A 19,405-nucleotide genomic window follows, 5' to 3' on the forward strand; every position below is an offset into this window, starting at 1 on the left:
TGCTATTTTGATTGGGTTTCCCCAGTAGGTAGTCTGACTTTATAACATGATTTTAATGGTCCTACAGTATTCTATTGTTTTTGGTTTCCTTTTTTACTCATTGTTTTCCCCAAATTGTGCAAACCACTGTATTTTTACTAATTCTAATATTCATCTTTTAATATTATAGATTCCTCTTCTGATCGATGCTACCAAATTAAAAGAAAACAGAGCACTGTATATTGAATAATTTGCTTTAAAAGTCTTTTTGCCTCTCCTTATAAAATTGTCAAATCATTTAAATCTCATACAAAGGCTCTCCTTTAATATGTGTAGTTATGTACTAGGTCACTCAGTGTATCTTTTCCTAAGATGTAAAATAAGGATTATAATATTTATGTTACAGGGCTATCAGCATGAACAAGTATACAGTATTGCCTGACATGTATTAAATGCTCAGTAAATATCAGTTAAAATAACTATTAATATCATTATTGCTACACTGCCTTTGCCTAAAAATAGATTTTTAATTTTAGCACAAAGGCACTGTACTCAATACATGAGATGGGATTAGCACTCTGAGAATATATCTGCAGGATATCAAATATAAAGTAGTACTTTTTGTAGTAGTAGTTTATTATATAGAAAATTTGATTTGCTTCCATATGTTCTATAAAATACTGTTTTTGGTTGTCATTATACTGAGCTCTTCTGTGTCCTGACTGTTCTGTATATACATTCCGTCATGCAGGCCACTCACTCTCTTTGTCATATTTGGTATTTGATTTTTTTAGTGGTGGAAGGGATATTGTAAAATCCTTTCAGGGAGTCCTTATTGGAAATGAATTCCCTACTGTTTGGCATCATAAGGCTTCATGTGTAAGACTATTAAACCTGAGAGTTGGAGCTGATGAGCTCTGCCATCTAAGCATTTTATGTCCAATGCTATTTGGTATTCTAAAGCACTGCATCACCATAATAATGTATTTTTTACCAGATCAAGTGGCTGTCACTGAGCAGTAGGCAGGAGGGAGAACAAGCCTGGAAGTCAGCAATCCAGACTTCCATCCCACCTCATGAGCAAGTCACAAAGCAAAGCAATGGTTATTTGGAGTGACAGATCCAACATGCACACAGTTATGGGTCTTCAATGAAGACTTTGCAGTTGTGCAAGGAATATTGCAGATACTCTTCTTTTCCACAGGTGAACTCCTCTAGGGGAGAGATCATGTGTGACATAGCCTCATACTTCCAGTGCCTGTCTAACTGTAATCAAATGCCTCCTGTTGGCCTGGATCTGTGGCAGGAGACTACCCTGATCTCACTGAATTCCCATCACAGCCAGAGGGATGGGCAGTGGTAGATCTGCTTAAAAGCCAGAGCAAGAAAATTCTATGTAGTTAAATAGAGTGGCAGAGTGAGAAATCAGGTTCTGGTCTGTCTGACCAGGAAGCCTCTGTTTAACTGCCATATGATGGGGAGTCAGAATGTTGAACAGGATTGTCTGAACTCCAGTTCTGCCTCCGTCACTCCTTAGGTATGTGACCTTGGGTCAGTCACTTAATCTCTCTGTGTCTACATTCCTAAGATGTACAATGAGGGTAATAACAATACTTGTCTCATAGGGCTGTTGTCAACTTAAATGTGTTTTCAGTGTTGCCTCGAATATACTAAGTGTCCAGGAGAATATCAGCAAAAATTATTATTGTTATAGCCACACTGCCTTTCTCTAAGAATGGGTTTTACATTTTAGTATGAGGCCACTGGGCTCAGTAAATAGGAGAGGGCTAGCACTCTAAAGACAGAATCTGCTGGATATCAAAGATGAATTACTGCTTGACCTCTTTAGTATCTCTTAGTATCTTTCCTTTCATTATATCTGGCTCAATTTGAGCCATTCCTTAGAAGGAAACAGAATATACTACATTTGTACCTGGACAACAGTTTCAACACCTAACAGTGTGCCTGTCCATAGGAAGTCACAAAAATTCACAGAAAATTTCTTCACATGTGCTAACTTTTTTTGGGTTTCTGTTTCCCAAGATAAATATGCAATATTGAAAATTTTGATCCGTTAGAATGTTTATTTTATATTTTCTCTACAGATAAGTTCTTTGAATTTGATATATCTAATTTATTTTTTTCTTAAATAATGATTGAATAAGTATTAAAATGTAAGTGTTCTTTTCTTTTGGAAAAAATTATTCTTACTGCTTGATCAAATTAATTTTTTGAACTTTGAGTTCACTACTCAATGGTAAATCAAGAGACACAGGTGTTGATCATTTCTTTTGGTGTTTGCAACTGTTCTGTGGGTGTGGTTGGGTATTAAGAGGATGTGTAGGCAGTGGGAGAGGCTGTTTTGCTTATTTTGTTTCTTTCATTAGAAAACCATTTTTAGAATTGTACAGATATTTTGTACTTTTTGAAGACAAGACAGGTAATCTTTATATCCTGAAAATGAATGTTGGAAAGGTATCATAGGCAGCTGTTGCTTTTTAAAATGAATTTTAAAAATTCCTTGGAGATCCTGAAAATTCATATGTGTCGATGATCTTACCGTGTGCTCAGCAGAGTTGAAGCTCTACTCGTTTTAACTGTGTATTTGCTTCTTTTCACTTTCAGTTGAATATACAGAGGGTGCCAAAAAAGTATACATATTTTAAGAAGGGGAAAAACAACTGTATTAAAATTGTAATACTCAGCCGGGCTCGGTGACTCAGCCCGTAATTCCCTGCCTTTGGGAGGCTGAGGTGAGTGGATTGCCTGAGCCCGCGGGTTCGAGACCCACCTGGGCAGGCGAGACCTCATCTTTACACGCGCCTGTAATTCTGGCTACTAGGAAGGCTGAGGTGGAAGGATCACCGGAGCCCAGCAGGTCGAGGCTGCGGTGGCTGGGAGCGGCCACTGCACTCCAGTCTGGGCAACAGAGTGAGATGCCAACTAAAAAAAAAAAAAAAAAAAAAAATTGTAATACTCAATAAGATGAGTACAGGTCATCATTTGATTTCTGCAATTACAAAAGGTGCTCAAAGTGGTTGCTATCAGCACCCAGACACTTCCGATAACAGCAAATATCTCTTAAAATGTGTATACATTTTTTTGGCATCACTGGTATAATACTATACCATATATACTTACTATAACCAGCACATATTTACGATGTAAAATTTGATACATTTTGACATACCTATGTATTTATGAAATCACCAACATAATCAACACACAGTTTTCTCTCAGTATTTGTGAGGGATTAGTTCCAGAACTCCCCCATCCCCAAATCCACCGATGCTCAAGTTCTTGATTTAAAATGGCATAGTCTTTGCATATAATCTACTCACATTTACCCATATACCTTAAATCATCTCTAGATTACTTAAATACCTAAAACAATGCAAATGCTATGTAATGGCAGTTATTATACTGTATTTTTAAAATTTTTGTTATTTTTGTCACAGTACTGTTATTTTTTTTCAGAATATTTTCAATCTGTGGTTGGTTTAATCTACAGATATGGAATCTGTAGATATGGAGGGACAGCTGTAGTAAGTATATCTTCCATAACCACCTCCCAGTTTGCTCATGCTCCTTTGTAAACTCCTCCTCCTCATCCTTCAGACTCCCCACACTGCCCAGGCAACAACTGATCTGTTTGCATTTTTAATGATTTATATAAATAATCATGCAGTATGTACTGTTTTTCATCTGACTTATTTCATTCAGCATACGTATTTTGAGATTCATCTCTATTGTTCTTTTTATAGTTCATTTCATCCCTTTCTTTAGCTGCATGGTTTTCCATAGCACAGATATTACCACAGTTTAGTCATTCACCTTTTGATGAACATTTGAGTTGTTTTCAGTTTTTGGCTATTACAAATAAAACTTTGCTAAAAGGAAAAACCTTAGACAAGTTATATTTGATAGAGTTTAGTTGAGCAAAGAAAAGAGCAATTTGCTAACTGGGCAACTCTCAGAACCAAAACAGCTTGTAAGAACTCTGCCCAGCAATGTGGTCAGCTACCGGTAACTTACGAACAAAAAACAGAAGTGAGGTACAGAGACACTTTAATTGGTTACAGCTCGGCATTTTGCCTTTCGAATCAGTTGGTCACCTGAAATTGACTGAAGCTCAGCTGTTCTAACCAAGCTTCTAAAAACTCTGCCTAGCAGTGTGGTCAGACACCATTTGTGAATAGAAAATGGAAGTGAGGTACAGAGACACTTTAATTGGTTACAGTTCAGCAATTTGCCTTTTTGAATCAGTTGGCCACCTGAAATTGACTGAAGCTCAGCTGCTCTAATTGGCAGAGTTACAAGAGTATACTCCTTAGTTAGGCTTTCAGCTAGTTTACTAAGTTAGGTTGCAGTTCATCAGGTAAGGACCTGAGTAGGGAGGCATCCTAGACCAAATTTAGTTTAGTTTAGTGGCTTCTATGAATACTTGTGTACAAGTACCTGTGTGGGCATATGCTTTTATTTATTTATTTATTTATTTATTTATTTATTTATTTTTAAATTTTATTTTAGAGTTGTGGGGTACATGTGAGGATTTACTACATAAGTAAATTGTGTGCAGGTGAGGTTTGGGCTTCTAGCAGGCCCTCCCCTCCCCAGTAGTGTACCCAGTACCCAGTGTGTTGTGTACTGCTTATCCCGTCTCCCTCCTTCTCTCCTTTAGCAGTGCCCAGTGTCTGATGTTCCCACCTCTGTGCTCATGTGACTAGTGATCAGGGCCTGCTTATGAGTGAGAAAACGTGCTATTCAGTTTTTTGTGTCTGTGATAATTCACTTACTTAATGGTCTCCATCTATGTCCATGTTGCTGCAAAGGACAGGATTTTGTTCTTCTTTATGGCAGTGTAATATGCCACTGTGTATATGTACCACATTGTCTTTATTCAGTCCACTTTTGATGGGCATCTGAGTTGGTTCTATGTTTTTGTTATTGTGAATAGTGCTGCAATGAATATGTGTATGCAGGTGTCTTTTGGTCGAGTGATTTATATTCTGGGTACATTTCTAGAAGAGGAGTTTATGGATCATATGGAAGCTTATTTTTTAGTTCTTTGAGAAACATCACACTCCTTTTCACAGATGTTGGACTAGACTGCATTCCCACCAATAGTGTAGAAGTGTTCTACCAATAGTGTAGAAGTATTCCCTTTTCTCCACAGCCCGTCTAACACCTGTTCTTTTTTGACCTTTTAATGATAGCCTTCCTGACTCGTAGTATCTCGTAGTTTTGATTTGCACTTCACTGATGATTAGTGAAACTGAGCTTTTTTTATTATGAAGATATGGGGGTACAATTCAGGTTTAGGTATACAAATGTTGATTATGCAGGTACCCTTGTTGATGAGGTATGCCCCTCCCTTCCCTAGCAGTTTTCCTCAACTGCCAATCCCACGCCTCTTCCCCTGACAGTTTCCCACTACTGCCAATCCCTTTCTTATAGTATTATAATAATTGTTCAAGGTCTGCTTATGAGTGAAAACATACGGTACTCTGTTCTTTGTTTCTGTGGTAGATCACTGAGTATGATCGACTATAAATTCATCCAAGTTGCTGCGAAGTCCATATGTTTGTCCTCCTTTATGGCTGCATAGGATTCCATTGTGTATATGTACCATATTTTTTTCATCCAGTCCAGCTTCTATGGCAGCATGGTTGGTTCCATGTTCTTGCTATTGTGACTAGAGCTGCAACAAACATACTTGTGCAGGTATCTTTTTTGTAGAGTGATCTGAGTTCCTCCGGGTATATTTCCAGTATGGGAATTGCTGAGTCAGTTTCTAGTTCTTTCAGAAATCGCCGCACTATTTTCCAAAGAGGTTGCAATAGTTTGCATTCCCATTAGTAGTGTAGAAGTATTCCTTTCTCTTCACATCCTCATTAGCATCTGTTGTTTGTTTTCTGAATGATGGCCATTCTTACTGGGGTTAGGTGGTATCTCAGTGTGGTTTTGATTTGCATTTCTCTGATGATGAGTGAAGCTGAGCACTTTTTCATGTGTCTGTTGGCTGCCTGTGTATCTTCTTCTGAGAAGTGTTTATTCATGTCGTTTGCCCATTTTTTAAAGGGGTTGTTGGGTTTTTTTTCTTTTCAGCACATTTGAGTTCCTTGTAGATCCTAGATGTTAGACCTTTGTCAGATATACAGTTGGCAAATATTTTTTCCCATTTTGTGAGCTTTCTCCCTGCTCTCTTGATGGTTTCTTTTGCTTTGCAGAAGTGAATCTGAGCTTTTCCCCCATATATTTGCTGGCTGCTTGAGTGCCTTCCTTTGAGGAATGTTTGTTTGTGTCCTTTGCCTACTTCTAAATGAGGTTGTTTGCTTTCCCCTGTCAATTTAAGTTTCTTGTAGATCCTGAATCTCTGGCCTTTGTTGGATACATAGGTTGCAAATATTTTTTCCCACTTGGTGGATTGTCTCTTTACTCTTTTGATGGTTTCTTCTGTGCAAATCCTTTTTAGTTTTATTAGGTCCCATCTGTCAATTCTAGTTTTTGCTCTATTTGCTTTTGAGGACTTGGCCATGAATTCATTACCTACTCCGATGTTCAGAAGGGTGTTCCTCAAGTTTTCTTCTAAGGTTCTTATAGTTTGAGGTTTCACATTTTAGTCCTTGTTCCATTTTGAGTTAATTTTGTCTATGGCAATAGGTAGGGGTCCAGTTTCATTCTTCTGCATGTGGTTAGCCAGTTTTTCCTGCATCATTTGCTAAATATGGTTTCCTTTCCCCGTGTTTGTTTTTGTCAGAGGTGCTGAAGATAAGTTTATTAAAGGTCCATGGTTTTATTTCTGGATTCTCTGTCCTGTTTTGACATATGCTTTTAAAAAATCTTGGATAAATACCAGAATGAATGGCTAGTTCAAATAGTAGGTATACATTTAACATGTTAGGAAACTGTCCAATAGTTTTCCCAAGTAGTTATACAATTTTTTATTCTCACAAGCAGGGTATGAAGTTCCAGTTGCACTATATCCTCACCAAGACTTGCCGTAGTCAATCTTTTGAAAAATGTTAGCCATTTAAATAGGTGTGTAATGATATCTCATTGTGGTTTTAATTTGCTGAATATCTTTTTTGTTTTTCTTTTAGAATGGTTTTAGATTTACAGAAAAATTGTGAAGACAAGACAGAAAGTTTCCCTATACCCCACACCCAGTTTGTTCTGTTATAAACATCTTACATCAGTATTGTACACTTATTAAAATTAATGAGCCTATATTGCTAGATTATTATTAACTAAAATCTGTACTTCTGCCAGATTTCCTTGATTTTTGCCTAATGTTCTTTTCAGTTTCAGGAGCCCATCCAGGATACCTCAAGACACCAGACTGCATTCAGTCTCCTTAATCTGCTCTTGGCTGTGATGGTTTTTCCAGATTTTCCTTATTTTGATGAACTTGACCATTTTGAGGAGCTATTTGTTGTGTATGTTTTTCTCATGATTAGATTGAAGTTATGTGATTTTGGAAGGAAGACCAGTGAAGTAAGGTGTCATATACATTATATCCTACCAAAGGTATGTAGTATCAACAGGCCTCGTCAATGTTGATGCTAACCTTGGTTGCCTGTCATATTTGCCATGTTTTTCATTGTACAGTTTTCCTTTTAATCCCCTTTTCATATTTATAACATACTCTTTGGAAGGAAGTCACTATGCATACCCATATTTAAAGAGTGGGAGTTGATGGTGGAGGCTTTGTCGAAGATGAGTCGATTGAGAAATTGAGGTTTTGCTTCTGGAATATCTATTCTGTTCCATTGGTCGATATGCCTGTCCCTGTACCAATACCAGATAATTTTGATTATTGTAGATTTATAATAAAGCTTAAAATCTGGGAATGTGATGCCTCCAACTCTGTTTCTTTTGCTAAGGATTGTTTTGGCTATGTTTATGTTCCCATATAAATTTCTGTATTTTAATTTTCAGGTCTGAGACGAATGCTGCTGGTAATTTAATGGGTATTGCACTAAATCTGTAGATTGCCTTGGGTAGGATGGACATCTTAACTATGTTGATTTTTCCAGTTCATGAACATGGACTATTTTTCCATTTGTTTGTGTCATCTTTGATTACTTTGAGCAGTGTTTTATAGTTTTCATTGTAAATATCTTTGATTTCTCTGGTTAGAAAGATGCCAAGCTATTTCATTTTTTTGTGTGGCTACTGTGAATGGGATTGTGTTTTTTATTTGGGTTTCTGTTACTAGGGAGAGGAGAACCTATTCAGTAAATGGTGCTGGAAAAACTGGTTGACCAAATGCAGAAGATTAAAACAAGACCTCTACCTATCACCATACACAAAAGTCAACTCTAAATGGGTAAAGACCTACACATAAAACCTCAAACTTTAAGAAACTGAGAAAATGCTGGAGACACTATTAGAGAAATTGGAACTGGCAACGAATTCCTAATCAAAATCCCAAGTGCCAATGTCATAAGAGAAAAGATAGATAAGTGGGACCTCATCAAACTGTCAAGCTTCTGCAAAGCCAAATAAACCATCGAGAGAGTGGGAAGACAGTCCACTGACCAGGAAAACATATTTGCCAACTGTATATCTGGCAAAGGCCTAACATCTAGTATTTACAACAGTCCTCTTTCAATAAGCAGCCCAATTGGTTCCACGTTTTTGCTATTGTGAATAATGCTACAGTAAATATGCATGTGCAGGTATCTTTTTCATAGAGTGATTTGAGTTCCACTGGGTATATTTCCAGTAAGAGGGTTGTGGGGTTGTATGGGAAGTCGATTTTTAGATTTGAGTTACAAGGAACTCAAACATGCCAAAAAGAAAAAAACAAAACAAAACAACAAAAACAGTCCCATTACAAAGTGGGCAAAATATATGAATAATCACTTCTCAAAAGAAGACATACAAGCAGCCAATAGATACAAGAAAAAATGCTCAGCCTTACTAGTCATCAAAGAAATGCAAATTAAAACCACACTGAGATACCATCCAACTCCAGTCAGGATGGCCATTAACAATAACTCAAAAAAACAACAGATGCTGGAGAGGATATGGTGAAAAGGGAACACTTCTACACTGTTGCTGGGTGGTAAACTAGTACAGCCTCTGTGGAAAACAGTGTGGCAATTCCTAAAAGATCTAAAAATTAACCTCCCATATGACCCCACAACCCTCCTACTGGGAATATACCCAGTGGAACTCAAATCACTCTATGAAAAAGATACCTGCACAGGCATATTTATTGTAGCATTATTCACAATAGCAAAAACATGGAACCAACTGGGCTACTTATCGAAAGAGGACTGAATAAAAATAATGTGCTACATCTACATGATGGAATATTATGCAGCCATAAAGAAGGGCAAAATTATGAACTTTGTAGCAACTTGGATGGACTTAGAGGCTAGAATACTGAATAACACAGAAACAAAGAACTGAGTATCACATGTTCTCACTCATAAGCAGACCTTGAACAACTATTGTAATGCTATAAGAAAGGGATCGGCAGTAGTGGGAAACTGTTAGGGGTGGGTGGAGGTGGGATTGCTAGTAGTGGAGAACTGCCAGGAGAGTGGGGGCACACCTCATCAACAAGGGTACCTGCATAATGAACATATGTGTGCCTAACCCTGAATTTTACCCCACGTATTCAAAATAATTTTTTTTTAAAGAGTGGGAGTTATGCTCCACCTTCTTGAGGATGGAGTATCTGTATAAATTATTTGAAATTCCTCTGCATGGGAAATTTGTCTATTATTTCTAACTTATTTATTTACTCAATGACTTATTCAGATTAGTGTAAATTTATGGGCACTCATTGGTATTTATTTCATACTTTGGGTTATAACCTAATACTACTTTATTAATTTGTTTTGCTTTAATTGTTCCAGGCTTGTTTCACCTCTGTTGCTCAGAGTTCTGTTGGGAGTTTTTCAATTGACTCTCCCTTTGACATAGATTGATCATTTTTTTCCCATAATTTTTGTTTTGAACACCTTCTTACTTTCTGGTACCACAAGATGCTCTAGGATCATCTTGTGTATTTCCTGACCTAGTCCTAGAATTAGCGATTTCCCAGGACTCCTGGTTCTTTATACTGGAGGATAGTATTTAAATCCAAGATCTGGGCACTAGGTGTACTCTTTGCTGCTGGCATCGGGACCAAGAGATAAATGATGTATTCTAACCTATATGCATAAATGTATTTAGAAATAGTTCCACATATAACTAACTAAATTAGTTAGTTATATGTGGAACTATTTCTATGTATATTAAATTAGACATGAGTTCATACAGATGTTTGCAATTCTAATCCAATATCATGTGAATCATACCAGCCTCTTTCCCTTGCTTATCTGTAAATTCCCACTCCCACCCTCCATTATCCATTTACTTAATTGTTCAGTTCCAGTATACACATATAGTACTTTCAGAATGGCTAACCCAAACTTCAGTTGGAAACAACTTTTATCAACTTGACTACAGTGTTTATGTGCAGTTCTTATTGCATTTAGTCTTATAGACCCCCTTCGTTTACAAAGTTTCTTAAGTTAGTAACTTATTCCCCTACCCACTTCTGTGTAATGCGTTTATATTATTTTTCATATCCCACATTCTCTGCTGGAATCTTCTGACCTCCTGAACAATTTTTAAAAATTTATTTTGAGGGATGAATTGCACCCCACATCTTTAAAATAAAGAAAAAAAAATAGACATGGCCTCTGAGAGGGATCGCATAAGATCAGATGCAAACAATTGTATATAAAACTGTCTTGCAATACCTTTTATCTTCAAACATCTAGATTTGCAAAATAAAACTATTAAATTTGTGGGTAAAAATTTTATACTTTGAAGTGTACTTTTTAAGCAGTAAGGATCTATGGATTTTCAAAAATGATTAATGTCTTATATTCACCATTTCAGTATTATGCAGAATAGTTTCATACTCTAAAAAATCCTCTGTGCTTCATGTATTCAATCCCCCTGTCTCACCCCCTAAGCCCTTGGCAACTACTGATTTGTTTACTTTTTCTATAGCATTGCCGTTTCCAGGCTGTCACAGAATTGGGACCAAACAACATAGAGCTTTGTCAGAGTGGCTTCTTTCACTTAGCAATATGCATTGAAGATTAATTCATTTTTCAGTGTGTGGCTTGATAACTCATTTATTTTTATTGCTGAATAACATGCTATTGTATGCATGAGACATAATTCATCTATTTACTGATTGAAGGACATTTTATTTGCTTCCAGTTTTTGATGGTTATGAATAAAATTTCCATAAGCATCCACAAGCAGTTTTTATAGGGATATACTTTTCAGATGAGTTGGGAAAATACTTAGAAGTGTGATTGCTGGATTTTATGGTAAAAGTATGTTTAGTTTTATAAGAAAGGGCCAAATAGTCTTTCAAAATGGCTGTATCATTGTGCATTCTCACCAGCGATAAGTGAGAGTTCCTGTTGTGCCTCATCCTAGCACCCTAGTAAACTTTTGGTATATTGTCAGTTTTTGGTTTTAGCCATTCTAAAAGGTGTTTGCTGGTCTCACATTGTTGTTCTACTTTGCGGTTCTCTAATGATAAATTATTTTGAGAGTCTTTTCATATACACATTTGCCATCTGTGTATTTTCTTCAGGGAGGTGTCTGTTTAGACATTTTATCCGCGTTTTTATTGGATACTGTGGAAATAAGTAATTCAAAATCAAAGTTGTTGGATCTTAAAATTATTTTGAGTCTTAAAGTAATGTGATTATGGGACCTGAATCATGTGACAGGCAGCTAACCTAGACAGTTTTAACCTTTGTTTCTTTGCTTATAGATTGACTGTTTCTTTATCTATGTTGTTTTGTAAAATGTTGCAAAGACTAGAGGGTGCCAGAGAAGACCCTTTGCTCTCCACTGTTGATCTACCTTATAGATTAACGTTCCTCTTAGTTCTTTTACCTCAAGACTATCACATTGTTTAAGATTAAATGTTAAATATACTCCTTTAGATTGAAAAAGGAAAAGAAAACAAGCTGCAGCTAATCAAATTGCTGTAACCCATAAACCAGTACTGTGTGGAAATGTTGTAATTGTGTGAAATTTCTTTGTTTCCTGCCTAGGCAAGATCTTAACTTTTCAGTATCAGAGTACTAATCCAATTCCTTAGGAGTCTGTGTTACTGGGATGGCCATTCTTAGCTTTGTGCTTAAATAAAGTAATTTTTTTTTTTTTTTGAGTTGGAGTCTCACTCTGTCGTCCAGACTGGAGTGCAGTGGCTGCTCCTGGCCACCGCAGCCTCGACCTGCTGGGCTCTGGCGATCCTTCCTCCTCAGCCTTCTGAGTAGCCGGAATTACAGGCATGCGCTACCATGCCTGGCTGATTTTTTGATTTATTGTAGAGATGAGGTCTCACTGCCCAGGCGGGTCTCGAACCCGCAGGCTCAGGCAATCCACTCACCTCAGCCTCCCAAAGGCGCGGGATTACAGGCTGAGCTACCGAGCCCGGCTTAAATAAAGTAGCTTAAACTAAATTCTGAGCCTTTCAATTATTTCAGGTAGACAGTTGTTTGTTTTCTTATTGTTGACTTTTAAAAGCAAGTTGTTTATTTTGGCTAGAAATTCTTAATTAGATATGTGTGCTGCAAATATTTTCTCTCTGTCTGTATCTTGTCTTTTTATTTTCCTAAGAGTGTTTTTCACAGAGAAGTTTTACATTTTAATAAAGTCCAATTTATCAACTTTTTATTTTGTGGATCAGGTTGTTGTTCTTGTGTTTGAAAACTCATTACCATACTTCATGTTATGTAGTATTTCTCCTGTTATTTTTTTTCAAGATGTTTTAGAATTTTTCACTTTACATTTAGGTGCATGGTTTATTTTCAGTTAATTTCTGTGTAAGGTGTGACCTGTGTCTAGGTTATTTTGCTCTATTTATTTTTATTTTAGAGTTGTGGGGTACATATGAGGCTTTACTACATAAGTAAACTTTGTGCAGGCGAGGTTTGGGCTTCTAGTAGACCCTCTCTCTCTCTGATAGTGGACCTGGTGCCCAGTGTGTGGTTATGGCACCACGGATTTAAAAGACTCTTCTTTTTTAATTGATTGCCTTTGTTTCTCTGACTATGTTTGTGTGGGTCTATTTTGGGCTCTTTATTCTGCTTCATTGTTCTATGTCTCCTTTCACCATGCTGCTTTGATTACCGTAGTCTTATTTATTTATTATTTTTAATTTAAATTTTTTTTAAATTTTAAATATGTGGGGTACAATTCAGGATTAGGTATACAATCGTTCACTATGCAGGTACCCTTGTTGATGAGGTGTTGTCTTGTGATAAGTTTTGAAATGGCTGTGCTAGTCCCTCATCATTGTTCTTCAGCATTGTGTTGGCTGTTCTAGGTGTTTTGCCTTTTCATATAAACTAGAATCATCTTGATGAAATCTATTAAAATAACTTGCTGATATTTTGACTGGGATCCCATTAAACATTTGGCTCAAGTTGAGGAGAACTGACAACTTAATCAACAATACTGTCTCCAAATCCATGAACATGGAATATTGCTCCATATATTTAGATTTTTTTCTTTTTTTTTTTTTGAGTTGGAGTCTCACTCTGTTACTCAGACTGGAGTGCAGTCCTGGCCACTGCAGCCTCGACCTGCTGGGCTCCGGTGATCCTTCGAAGCTGAAACTACAGGCATGCGCTACCACGCCCGGTTAATTTTTAATTATTGTAGAGATGAGGTCTCACCAAGTTGCCCAGGCTGGTCTTGAACCTGCGGGCTCAGGCAATCCACTCTCTTCGGCCTCCCCAAAGCACTGGGATTACAGGCTGAGCCACCGAGCTTAGCCTTTTTCTCATTTTTAATCACTGTTCTATAGTTTTCTGCATACAGGTTCTGCACTTATTTCATTATATTTATAATTACGTATATTTCACTTTGGGGTCCTATTGTAAATGGCAGTGTGTTTTCTATTTCCTATACTCTTTTTACTGCAGCTTCGTTTTCTCCTCACCTTCAATTCCCTTTTAACATATGTGTATATACTGTACTCATCCCAGTACACCTCTGCAAGAATTTTTTCTATCCTTATTATCTAGTCATTTTATAGTTTATCTATTTATTTTAGAGACAGGTTCTCACTCTGTAGCCCAGGCTGGAGTGTAGTGTTTTGCTCATAGCTCACTGCAGCCTCTAAATTTGGGGCTCAATTGACCTTTCAGCCTCAACCTTCCAAGTAGCCAGGACTACAAGTGCATGCCACCACACTTAGCTAATTTTTCTGTAGAGATGGGGTCTTATTTTGCTGCCCAGTCTGGTCTTGAACTCCTGGCTTCAAGCGATCCTCCCACTTCAGCCTCCCAAAGCTTTGAAATTACAAGCGTGAGCCTTCATGCTCAGCCATTTTATAGTTTTAAATAGTTTTGGTTCATCTTGAATTTATTTTGGTGGTAGAAGTTAGAAAACCATTCTTTTTGAATTTTTTTTGGCTTTTGTCTAAATGCTGGGCTATTTTTTTATTTGAGCAGTCCATCTTTTCCTCACTGATGTAAAATGTTGCTTTTTTTATATACTAAAATTTAAAAAAGATATATTTGATCTATTTCTGATCTCTCAAGCTTGATCCATTGTCCTGTCAGTTTACTGCTGTGTCAGTACCAACTTTTTTCTTGTATGTTTCACTGCTTAACAAGTTACCAATAAGCATGGATTCCTTATAGTAATGTATTAATTGTATAAGTTATTTTAGGAATAACTGATGTCTTCACAAATATTTATTTTGCTTTTCCAAGAAGAGGCAAATTTTTTATTTACTCATCTTGTACCTCTTAGTAGAATTTAGAACATTTTCTTCAGCACGCTTTATTTTAAATATTTTGTTGTTTAATTATATTTTCTTACCAGTTATTATTTGTGTACAGGAAAGCCATCGAGTTTGGTAAATTTATTTCATAGCCATGATTTTACTGAATTATCTCATTGTGTCTAATAGTCTTTTAGTTGTCTTTCTTAGGTTTATGGCTATATAACCACATCATTTTCAAATAATGATAATTTTTCCTTTCTATTTTTTGCCGCATTTATTTCTATTGTCTAATGACAATGGCTGATATTTTTTAGAACAATATTAACTAGCAGAACACATTTTATTGTAACAGACTTTTTTTAAAAAAGCATAATTATCTCATTGTCTTGCTAGAATACAGAGTCCTTGTTATTGGGACTTTTATTATTCTTAATACCTAACATAATGTAGGCATAAGATACCTATCAGTAGACAACTGTTAAGTCATTCAGGCAGGGTAAGGTAGACTAGGCTGAGCAGAGGTCAGTACACAGGCCCTTCACTCGGGTGAATTAGCCTAGGTAAAGGCAGTACTCTGAAATATAACGGATAGCAAAAATGTCTCCTCATCAGACCCACAAAAGTCTGGTATGAGTCCCATAACCAGAACCTATGATTCTTGACCACCACTGAATTCTCAAAGAGGTGTATCCTTGAAGCCTGTCTCAGGTCAGTTGGAGTAAGAACACTGCTGCTTAAGGCCCATTGTTCAGGCACAACTGCCCTGGAAATAGTGCTTTAGTTTTTGAAAGATAGTATATACAAAGGAGAGTCAGCAAAAGAGAAGTAGCAGTGCCTTGTGTATTCTACACAGTCATCCTGTAGCACAAGTCTCAGGAATCCTCACAGAAGCAGCAGAAAACTTCCCTGGCTCCTGGAAGGGTCTCCAACAGCAGTCCAGTGTTGGTGGTAGGAAGATGGAAGGCAGCACCTTGCCTTTCCTGTGCATAAAAAGCATCAAGACTCTTTGAAAAGTGTGTAGATATATGTCTAAAGAAGTGGTGAAAGCTCTATCAGTGAGGCCTTCCTGGAGCGTGGCGAGGGTGACAGAGCATCAGCAATGGACAGCATGGAAAGACAGCTGCTGCTTGGAATGGGCCCAGAGTGAGAACAGCAACTGCAGGCCATAAACCAAAGACACCTGTATCCTTGAGTTCTGAGCAGGGGCCAAACGAGGCATAGTTTAATGGGCTTTCAGAAATATGAGCAGACCTGAAGCCCAAGGGCCTTGGCTTGTGTCCTGATGGACAAGTTTCTCTGGCTTAGTATTAGCTCCTTTAACCCAAATGGGTGGCTCAAAAATAGTGCTCTCCTTTTCAGCTCTCTTCCAGTAAGTCCTTTAGCATGTACCTTTATTTCAGAGATTGCTTCTAACATTTTCATTAGAAAAATGAATATGATGATGAATTTTCTTTTGCCATTGAAGTTAATTGGCCATGGACAATAATAATAAGTACTATATCTAGTAGAAAGAAAAGCAGAGCAATGTTGTTCACAAATTGCTGGAGGCAAGCAGAGATCGTGGGTTCATTTAAGGAACCTTCTGATTAGCTGTGCTGCTGGAAGCAGTCTCAGTGCCCAGCAACATATCCACAAATGGGGTTTGTCCATTTGTTATTTTATTAATCCATCCACTCATTCCTTCATGAAACTTTTTGATATATGGCAGGTATAGCATGTGAATGTGCCTATAAATTTTAAAATGTGCAGACCACTCTCCAGGCTGGAGTGGGTCATTTTTCACTAGTTTCATTTCATATGAAACATACAAATAATTTTGGCTATACATCTTTACGAAAATAATAAGTAAGCAATGAAGACCCTCTCTCCAGGAAAAGTCATGTGAGTCTAATTTTACATAGGTGATGCAAAGTTACATGATGCATGTCCACAGGGTCCCTCGGGTTGAGGTATCCCACCAGGAATGCAAAGGGCCTCAGGATTGATGGCAGAAAGCCATGAGCTTCATGTCTCAGAATAATGGATGCTATGTTTCTGCCCAAGACCTTCTTTGACATTTAGTTTTATAACCCATCTTTCTCTTTTAACTTAAACTCTTAAATATTTCCCTCACTAGGGTAGAATACAAATATTATTGAATAATGGAGAGTAATTGGTTGATCGTGAAGACCAAGCACTTTGTAATATTGCCTGTTTCTACAGCAGCATTCCATCCCCAGGGAGCTGGAAGACATTTTGTTTGTATTGATCCCCAGTCTTGCCTACAATCACACGGCTTGTTAACAAGAGTCAGAACACAGAATTCCTGATTCCCAGGTCTGTGCCTGGCTTAGACTTCATTCCAGATCTCAATTTTGTCTCTAGTTCCATCTTCTGGTCTGAAAATACATGTATGTCTAATGAACACTTTTTCTGAAAGCAGCTGAGAATTTGTTTACCAGAGTTGTTGCAAACAAATATAATTAGTGAAGTGTTTTCCTAATTAAAATGAATGTGTTAAATATGCACACCCCCTATCACACACACAACTTTAAAGACCAAAAAAAAAATTTTTCAAAAGAAGCACTTCATCTTATTTAAGATATAAAACAAAACTTTTTTTGTGATTCCCGGATGAATACAATCTTTTTTAAAGACAGTTTTCTGAACAGTGCTTTCTTTCCATGATGTAGAACCACTAGCATTGCCCAAATAGAATTTAAAAATGCAGAAGTTAGGCATTGAAATACTGAGTGACTCACAACCTCAGGGGCCAAATGGCATCACAATGAATTCTCACATTTTTTTAGCTTTCAAAATACCTAAGAGACTGCTTTTATTGCATATTTTATGGAGCCATCTGTCTTTTTACCAGAGCTAGTATATGTACAAAACTTTAAATAAAAATTTTCTCTGTATCAGAGGACCGTGACTGCACCCACTGCAGTGGCCTGTAGTAAATTCGCAGGGTTCACAATGAAAGGAACGGTTGGCACAGCGCTAGAGCATGGTGCATCTGCTGTTATGGCAACTGCACTTGGTCAGCATTTCTTTTTCTTTTTTTTATTTTAGAGTTGGAGTCTCACTCTGTCGCCCAGACTGGAGTGCAGTGGCCGCTCCCGGCCACTGCAGCCTTGACCTGCTGGGCTCCGGCGATCCTTCCGCCTCAGCCTTCCAAGTAGCTGGAACTACAGGTGCGCACTACCACACCCGGCTAATTTTTGATTTATTGTAGAGATGAGGTCTCACCAGGTTGCCCAGGCGGGTCTCGAACGGTCAGCATTTCTTATTAGACACAAGGTCTTCCTACTTTGGCTAAAAATAGTCAGTGTCACATATCATCTTAATCAATATATTCTTTGTTAGGAATCGCCCTTTAAATTTACTGACATGATGTCATTTAAAATTCTTTATATTTCAAATGAGACTCCACAAAGTGAAAGACTTCTTTCAAATCCATATTTTGCTGCTTGGGAATAAGAGGGAGGGACAGGATGAAAGAACAGGGCTTGCTTGGAGTAAAACACTACAGTGACTATTCAAAACAAGTGGTTTAAGTTTCAGTAGAGGCTAAATATAACCACCAATCTGAGGTATACGATGCAAGTCCAAGAGTATTTGAACACAAAGTACATAGGGCTTGGTATAGAAAAAGCGCTCCATACAGTCAATTATTATCCCCTGGACTGCTACTCCTATCACTATTGTGCTTCTAAACACAGATTTATAAAAAATATCAGTCATAATTCACATATATCATAATGGAAATGCTGCTGAGGCCATTTTCACTTATTATGAAAGATGGCTCAATTTCCAAAGGAATATAGATCATTCTAGTAAGAATGCAAGAAGAGTTGCAATTTTATAATTAAAGCTGCCAGCAACATTTTTCTGCAGGTTTTTTGGAGCATGTTAACAGCATCTCTTGGGAGGGCTGTTGATATTCAAGATTAGAAGTGAGTATACCTGTTTCTCAGAAGTGGCTCTAAAAAATTGGGTTTGGAATGGAAAATAATTTAGGCATTATTGGTATTTTTAGACAAGGGTAATGGTGGGGGAGGGACAGTTGGGAGAGAACCTTGGAAGGAGCGGCAAAATTCTCTCAAATTTATGTGCATAAGAATCACTTGGTATACTTGCTAAAAACCTATATTTCTAGGACCTAGCCCCCAGTGATTTTGACTGAGGAGGTAGAGAGTAAGGGCCAGGAGGCCGGATTGTCAAGAGGCCCCCATCTGGTTCTGACCAGCTGCTTCATGGTCCACACTGTGACACAACTGAGACTGTGTCCTGACTTGAATTTGTATGCTAATACTTCTAGATTCCATTCTGAACAAATAACTTACAAAATACACTCACCCTGTGTCCTTGGGTGACAGTAGTATTCTTTTCAAATTACAATACACGAATGTATTTGGTTTACAAGTCAGCAGAACAATACATGGATTATATTTAAAAAATTCAAATGAAACAATTACAGCATGACAATTTACATGATAAACATCTTAGTGTTGTGCAAATATGGAAAATATTTTTACTAAAATTTAATAGTGTGTGAACAATTTTCCTTTCCATAAAAAATGATCAGTTCCCAAAACCTAGCTCAGTATTCCAAATGTTCATGAATTCCAGGTTATTGTTATTATTATTTTTTGAGTTAGAGTCTCA

This window comes from Carlito syrichta, unplaced genomic scaffold (assembly GCF_000164805.1).
Source record: "Carlito syrichta isolate Samal-C Ts95f unplaced genomic scaffold, Tarsius_syrichta-2.0.1 Scaffold314816, whole genome shotgun sequence".
In the NCBI taxonomy this organism is placed as follows: Eukaryota; Metazoa; Chordata; class Mammalia; order Primates; family Tarsiidae; genus Carlito; species Carlito syrichta.